Source organism: Myotis brandtii, unplaced genomic scaffold (assembly GCF_000412655.1).
Source record: "Myotis brandtii unplaced genomic scaffold, ASM41265v1 scaffold59, whole genome shotgun sequence".
Taxonomy (NCBI): Eukaryota; Metazoa; Chordata; class Mammalia; order Chiroptera; family Vespertilionidae; genus Myotis; species Myotis brandtii.
Window position 1 is genome coordinate 6,606,959 of NW_005370223.1, and position 8,108 is coordinate 6,615,066.

The window sequence follows — 8,108 nt, forward strand, 5'->3', positions numbered from 1 at the left end:
GAGTTGGTGGCGATCAGGCCGCCAGGCAAAGGTGGTTAGGGGTGATCAGGCTGGCAGGCAGAGGCAGTTAGGGGCGATCAAGCAGGCAGAGTGGTTAGGGGCGATCAGGCAGGCAGGTGAGTGGTTAGGAGCCAGTGGTCCCGGATTTCGAGAGGGATGTCCGACTGCGGGATTGGGCCTAAACCGGCAGTCGGACATCCCCTGAGGGATCCCGTATTGGAAAGAGTGCAGGCCGGGCTGAGGGACACCCCTCCCCCCCCTCCCCCACTGTGCATGAATTTCGTGCACCAAGCCTCTAGTATATACGTGTATATATAAACCTAAATTTTAGGGAGTTTTAAGTGGAGAAGACATTTAAAAATCCAAAGGAAAAATGTTATTTAAGGATACATATATTTCTAGTATAAATATGAAGAAATGCACAGGGATGTAAAGATCAAAATGTGGAGAGTGGGAGGAGGATGCAGTTAAGGTGGGATACACAAGAGACTTCAGCTCATGGCAAGGTTTATGTCTTAAGCTCTGTGTTCATTCTATTATTTTTTATGCTTCCTTGGATATCTTAAATATTTCATCATCTTTCATAAGGCTAAGAGATCTTTTAATCCTTATGCTCTATTGTAGGCTTCAAATTACTTAACTTTCAAGGTGAACCAAGTTCTCTTGTGAACCTATACTGCTATTAGTTTGGGTGTGGTTTCAAAGAAAATATGCAAATGCTAATCCATAAACATGAGCATGTATGCAAATACTGATCCATAACATGAGCGTGTGTTTGAGTCCTTTAAAAATATGCCTAAACGAGATAAGACAGCCAAGAGGTTTGTTAAAGGGAATTGAAGGATGAAGAGGAGGGAGCAGGAGTTGACATGGAGAGCTGCCGTCTGTACCCTAGGCTTGACTCCTATGACAGGAGAGCAGGAAGGAAGGGGGACTGGGTTGGAAGAGCCTCAGACTGCCGTGCAGTTCTAAAAATGTGTGTTCCAGGCTGGTGGGATGTCCTCTGGCCAAAGTAGCTTGTCAACAGATTCCGATGTGCGAGAATGGGCCGGCACCAGTACCCTCACTGTGCTGTCAGTGGCAGGACGCAGCCCCAGGGAAGCACGGCCTTGCAGTGAATGCAGTGGTGAATCCAAAGGGGTGCAGCCTGGACTCAGTTCGCTTTGCTTCTGCAGCCAGTTCTCTTGTAGGAATTCTGAGCAGACAATTTCTATGGTTGCACCATCCAGATCCATTTCTTACAAGTTTGGGGAGCAATTCTTCTATAATTTCCATGTACCTCTCAGAAGAAAGAGTTTGGTCTGATGATTGGTATCCCCTGTCACTGAAGAGCCAAAACTAGTACTCATCGACTCTGTCTTCCATCATCCTGTCTCCTTAGCAGGTCTTGCTGGCTTAGCTAATGGTATGACCCAAACCTTTGTTCCTGAGGTATCTGAACCCTTGGAAATCATACCCTTCTCAGCCTGGGTTACTACTTATATCTATTCACAGTTGTAGTGGAGCAAAGGAATACCAATAGGCACCAAATGGACCACCTGTGTTCTGTACATATTTCTCCAGTCCCCCCACTCCTGGTCAAAGTCAATTATACTAGCGAGGAGGGTGACTGCTCTACTAGCCTGCTGGTCCCTGGACATAAGAAGTACAAAGTGCCTTGCCCTAGCTGGTTTGGCTCAGTGGATAGAGCGTTGGCCTATGGACTGAAGGGTCCCAAGTTCGATTTCGGTCAAAGGCACATGCCAGGGTTATGGGCTTGACCCGGGTTGGAGATGTGCAGGAGGCAACCAATCAATGATTCTCATCATTGATGTTTCTATCTCTCTCTCCCTCTCCCTTCTCTGAAATCAATAAAATATATTTAAAAAGAAAAATTACCAAGTGCCTTGATGACAGTCATAGTGGGTGGTTCAGTAGAACTTTTGCTGTGTTCTCTAGCAAGAGTGTGCCCGCTTTGGTGACAAATACTTTCAATGCCGCAGAGCCCAGAGTTTCAGGAATGGAAAGCAGAGTACTTCAGTCGATCACTGGCAGTGATGATAATTGCAGTCATTCCTCTCTGGGTTCTTGGACTCATATAAAGGTTTGTGATTCTAGGTATACACGGCATCCCCATAGCATGTTGCATTTGAGCTGGTCTTTGGTAGGCCTTTTAGTGATCTATGAGACTATATACTTTTGGATTGCATGTATGTAATATGACCAGTGGCTCCTCTGGTTGGGCCCTCTCCTCATTTGCTATGAAGTAGGTCCCCTGGGTGAACACTGCTGAATGGAATTGATGCTTGTGAATTAGTCATTCCATTAATAGCCATATAGTGGTGCTGCTGAGGCTTTGTGGCTCTGGGATGTGGGGATACCAGAATAGGTGTCCCTGTTAAGGATGAATTGCTGGCCTTTCTAGGATCAAAGGGATCCAATGTAGTCAAGTTGACACCAAGTGGCCTGTTCTTCTAAGGAATAGTGCCATACTGTGGGCACAGCATTAGTCTCTGTTGCTGACAGGTTGGACATTCTACAATAAGTAGGTCAGCTTTAGTAAGTGGGAGTTCATCTGTTGGGCTCATTCATAGCCTCTTACTCTGCCAGAAGCCATTCCATCTATGTGCCCATTGTGTCTTCCAGGCTGGCTAATGTCAATTGATGGAATCATGGTGTCCACTTGGTTATTCAGTGCCTCTTCTATGGTAGACACTTTCTGGTGGACATGAGCATGTTATTTAAAAAAAATTTACCCACTCCTCATGTCTACCCATGTACCTTTACCCCAGCCAGACCTTGTCTCTGATGCACCACCCATTTTTCTTCCACACCCTGACCAGAGGGCCAGCCATTGACCACTGCTCAGGAATCTCACCTAAAGCCACTTCTACATAAAATGATGCTTACATATCTGCCCATTGGGAAGATTTTCACCTCACCACTGCCTTTCAAGACTGCCCCTTTACATGCCCTCATGTCCACCCATGTATGTACCTTTACCCCAGCCAGACCTTGCCTTTGATGTAGCCATTTTTCTTTCACACCCTGACCAGAGGGCCAGCCATTGACCACTGTTCAGGAATCTCACCTAATGATGCTTACAGATCTGCCCATTGGGAAGATTTTTCCCTCACCACTGCCTTTCAAGACTGCCCCTTTACATGCCTATAATTCAACCACGGTCCATTGGCATCTCATACCCACAATTTGAACCACGCCAACCTACCCATTGGTAAACTAAGCTTGGGCATTGTCTTCCTTCAGCTGGTTGTACCTCCCCTCTCCTACTGCTGTAGGTGCAAGTGGGAGGAATGGCACTGATGCAATATGGTAGGTGCATGGAGGTCTGTGCTACCTGCTCATACAGCTTATTTGTGCCCTCGGTCTTTATTGGGCTCAATGTCAGGTGTTCCATTTTTGTCTTCTAATGGACTGCTGCTGAGCTCATACAACTTTATGTCTTGGTGGCTCTGACTAAGCTTAGTTTATAATGAGCAGTTCTGGACACATGCTTACCTGGTACTCATGGTCAAGCATGCTGTGTCTACCAGAGCTCAGTAACATGCTATTTCTAAAAAATGATAATTCTCTGCCACAGATGGTGGGGCTTTGCTCTGGAATCCTAGTCTTATGATGTGATTGTCCCACTGGGGCTTGTTCCACACTGCATCTTTTCCCACCACGGATGCTTCCTGCACCATCAGGTCTGCTGATCTTGTGGCCCGAGCTGCAGGGCTGCTTGCAGCACAGCCTGGACCTGCTGCAGAGCTATTTCCTGCTTTGGGCCTCAGGCAACACTGGTAGCCTTCCATATTATCCAACACAAGGCAGAGCAATAAGTATTCCTAGGTGTGAAATGTTGCCTGCAGAACTCTAAGGGGCCTACCAGGCTTCCTTCCAATGCAGCAGCTATATTTTGGGACAGATAGCGTGCATGCCCCTGATCGCTGCACCCCTGAAAAAATGCAATGGCTGAACCTTCATAGGCTTGACCTGTGTATTACCAGTGCTTCCAGCACACTAACCATCTCTTGCTTGTTTTGTCCAATCAGCAGGATGTCATCCATGTAATGGATAGATGTCATATTCTGGGGGATGTTCAATCAGTACAGTTCTCTTTGGACTATGAGAGAGTACAGGAGAGTTAGCAGCCCTAGGACAAAATTAAATATATATTGTTCATTTCATTCAAATGTGAACGGTGTCTGATCCCCTTTTCTAACCAGAATGGAAAAGGCATTTGCCAAATCAGTAGCTGTATACCATGTACTTGAGGCCTAGCAACGATACTACGTCTAGCATAGCAACTGATCGGGGCTCCTACTTTCAACCATTTACAGTGGCCTACGTGACAGTCATCCTCTAGAATCCATCTGGTTTGTACAGAGGTCAGACTGGCCTACATGGCAGTCATTCTCCAGAATCCATCTGGTTTGTACAGAGGTCAGACTGGCAAATCAAATGGAGGTATGAAAAAGAACACATCTGCTCCCTACCCCCATCTTTTAGGTCCTTACACTAATCTCCCCTATCCTATCCACCTCAGTGCAATATTGTTTTTCATTTAATATCTTGGTTGGGTTGGGATTTAGATGATTTTTACTTGTTTTTCCTCACTATTACAGCTGTGACTCCACAGGTCAAGGACCCAGTATGGTGGTGATTCCAACTCTATCATTCCCATTACACATTGGGGAACTGAGGAAATGACAACAGAGTACATCCATGGGCCTAGTGGACCTACTGTAAGTCTGACTTTAGATCTCCATTTATTAAATGACCCCCCACACTGCCATTATAACAGTGTCATGATGACTCTTCAGGTCTTTGGGAATCAAATGTCAACTTAGACCCTGGGTTCAATAGCCTCTGGAATATCTGGGTAGTCCCCTTTCCCCAGTGCAGTTCCTAAGTAAGTGGACATAGGTCCTTTTGAGGAACCATTATGGCATGTACTTTTGGGTTTGCAAAATCCTTTCTCCCAGGGACTGAGCCACTCTTCACTCAGTGGTCCCACATATGAAAATTGGCCTGGGTCTGGTAACTGAACAAGGGATTGTGCCTTTTTATTATTTATTTTATTTTCTGTTAATCCTCACCAGAGGATATTTTTTCCATTGACTTTTAGAGAGAGTGGAAGGGAGGGAGGGAGGGAGGAGAGCGTGAGAGATCATTGTGAGAGAGACACATTGATTGGTTGCCTCCTGCATGTGCCCCAATCAGGGCTGGGGATCGAACAGCCAGGTATGTGCTCCTGACTGAGATTGAACCTGAGACCCCTTAGTGCACAGGCCAGTGCTCTAACCATTGAGTTGCACCAGCCAGGGCAATTGTGCCTTTTTATTGTAACTACACTCGAACCCCTACTCCCCATTCTTGCCCTTTTTGGGTTGTAGATGTCATGGGGTATCCTCATTGGATGTCCATCTATTTTATTTTACCTCAAGGACACCATGCTGTAAATAGTTCCACAACTCCCCGAAGACTAAGGCTATTTAGCTGCTTCTCCAACCTCGCTGATCATGACAGCCTCCTGGCTTCTAAGGGTTAAACACTACCACATGGCTTCTATTACTGGCATGTATTTGGGAGCGGGAGCAATGGCATGATCACCTGGCATTTAAAGAGCCCAGCTCCGTGGCTGCTCCCTTACCATTAGCTCTGGCCTCCAGAGGAAAGCCAGCACTGAATTTTTGGGTGTGAGAGCTCCACTCACTAGCATGTTCCTCTTGACCTTGGTGAATGATGTATCTTTTAGGCTTCCCCATGGGACATAATCTGGTAGTCTTCCGGCCTGGCATAATATATCCATCCAGCATACCATCTTCCCTCAGCTCTTCATTTCTTCCTCTACAGGCTTCCAGGGCAGCACAGGTATGTTCCATTTTGCTCAACATTGACCAGCACTTTTTCCAGGCTTCTAAGAGCCACCCTAGCAGTGAGTTTGCCCCATCCCCTAGGGTGCTTGCCAGAGTGCTCAAGCCCATGACATAAGTGTCCCAATTGGATGCATTCCTCCTTTTTTCAGTATTACATTCCTGCCCCCTTGACCAAGCACCCTCAGAATTCCATTCTATCAGTAGTCACCTGGCTCCTGCCAGTATGCACTAGTGACTAGCTAATTCTCGCAGCTCCTTTGTGTTAATGTCTTTCCTCTCTTGTCAGGCCCAACATAACCTCAGCCAAGAAATGCTGGAATTTAACTTTAGTTTCTGGCCCTGCAGCCCAGAGTGTAGGTGGGGAGAGCTGCCTGTCTTGCAGGGCAAAGCCTTTGTGTTATCTTCCCATTAGGAGCTGTGCTAGCTCTTACTAGAAAGGCGGGGACCACCTCTCCAAGTTCTAGGGGTTCAGAGAGGCTTGCAGTTCCTAAATCCTTGGAGCATCCTTGGAGATCTCCCACCTCACATCTCAAAATCCTGTTTTCCCTCCCAGTGCCCTGTTTTGAGCAACACAGACCTACCTTGGCCGAGTATTTAAATGTCCCAGGAGCTCTGCAGCTCTCATTATCAAATCCTATGTCTGTTCTTCAACTTGGCACTTTTACTGAAGGAGGTAAGGACTCCTTTGTAAGCCAGCGAAGACTCTGGTCCCTGGCTCTCACACTTGGTCTTGAATTATTAATGGCCCTCTGTTTCTCGTTATTCCTCTCCAGGGCACTGGTACAACTTAATAACCAGCGACTCTGCTGTCTTTTTAGGCATTGTGCCCCTTGTATCTTTAACATGCTTGCATCATCACAGCCGTGAGGGTAGTTCCCAGCATCAGAACACCTTGCGAGGTCAGCACCACTGAAATCTTCAGCAATGGGACCACTCAGGATGGGGCCATCTTTTGTCAGTCGGGCCGTGAGTGAGCCTATCTCCAAACTCCAACTTGAGTACCTATTTTTTGGAATCATTTCTATTTTCACCTGGGTCTGAGAAACAGACACCAAAACAGGATTAGACAAGCAAGAGATGTATTGGAGGGAATTGTCTATGAAGGATAAAGAGGAGGGAGCCTTCCAGCTGTATTGTAGGCTTGACACATGTGACAGCAGAGAGGGGAAGGAGAAGGATTGGGTAGAAGAGCCTGAGACTACAGTGCAGTTTTTTGTTTGTTTGTTTTTTCTTTGTATTATTTTATTTTTTTAAATTTTATTGTTTAAGGTATTACAAATAGTAGTACATATGTCTCTTTTGTTTCCCCACTGACCACCGCCCCAACCTCCCCTACCCCCCGGCGAGGGCAAGTACAGTGCAGTTTTAAGAAAGCTCCAGCCAAAGTTACCTATTAGAGAAGACCTAAATCCTACAGGGATGGGCCAGCTCTAAGACCCCTTTTGTGTTCACTCATTGGCTGGGAACAGCTGAGGCAAGTGTAGCCTTGGTGGGATCCCCAGGGGTGGGTTACCGCGGGGGATCTTAGTCAACTATGCGCCCCACAGCCAATTCTCTTGAAGGAGATCTCAGCTACGTTCCTGTGGCTTCCACAGCTACTTACTTTCATACCCATTGTCATTATGATTCAATATCTTTTTGTATTTCTGTGTAGGAAATCTCAGGTCATTTAATAAGTGCACAGTGATTTTTTCCTTATCCTGAATTTAATGTAAGTGAAAGTGCATTTCATTTGCAAAGTGCTATTTAAAATATGGGTCTTAAGTGATAGTTACTTTAAGTGATATTAACTTAATATTGGTCTTAGTGATATTAATTGTCATCGAATTGGAAGTGACCATGGGAGAGGAAGGAGCCAAGCTCAACACTTAGCAGTTGGCACATAGTGGGTGCTCATTAAATGTTTGTTGACATAAGAAAAACCCAGACTGTGCTCCTTGGTAGAATATTTACTATATATTTTCATAACTTCAATCTTTTTCTCCTAATTCCTTTTCCTCCATAAGCCTAAGAATACAGAATATCCCTATTTAAGAAAAGTGCCTTCTTAAAATATTTTGTCCTGAGATATTAAAAAATATATTGCCCTGAAATATTAATTTCACTAACACTTTCAGGAAGCCTCACGTGATGGCTTTAACACCTTGAACTTCCTCATGAAGAAATTTATTCCCCCAAGGATTCCTTAATCAAAACATCACATTAGATTTGTAAAAAAGTTTTCTTAAACAATTAGGATTTGTAGGA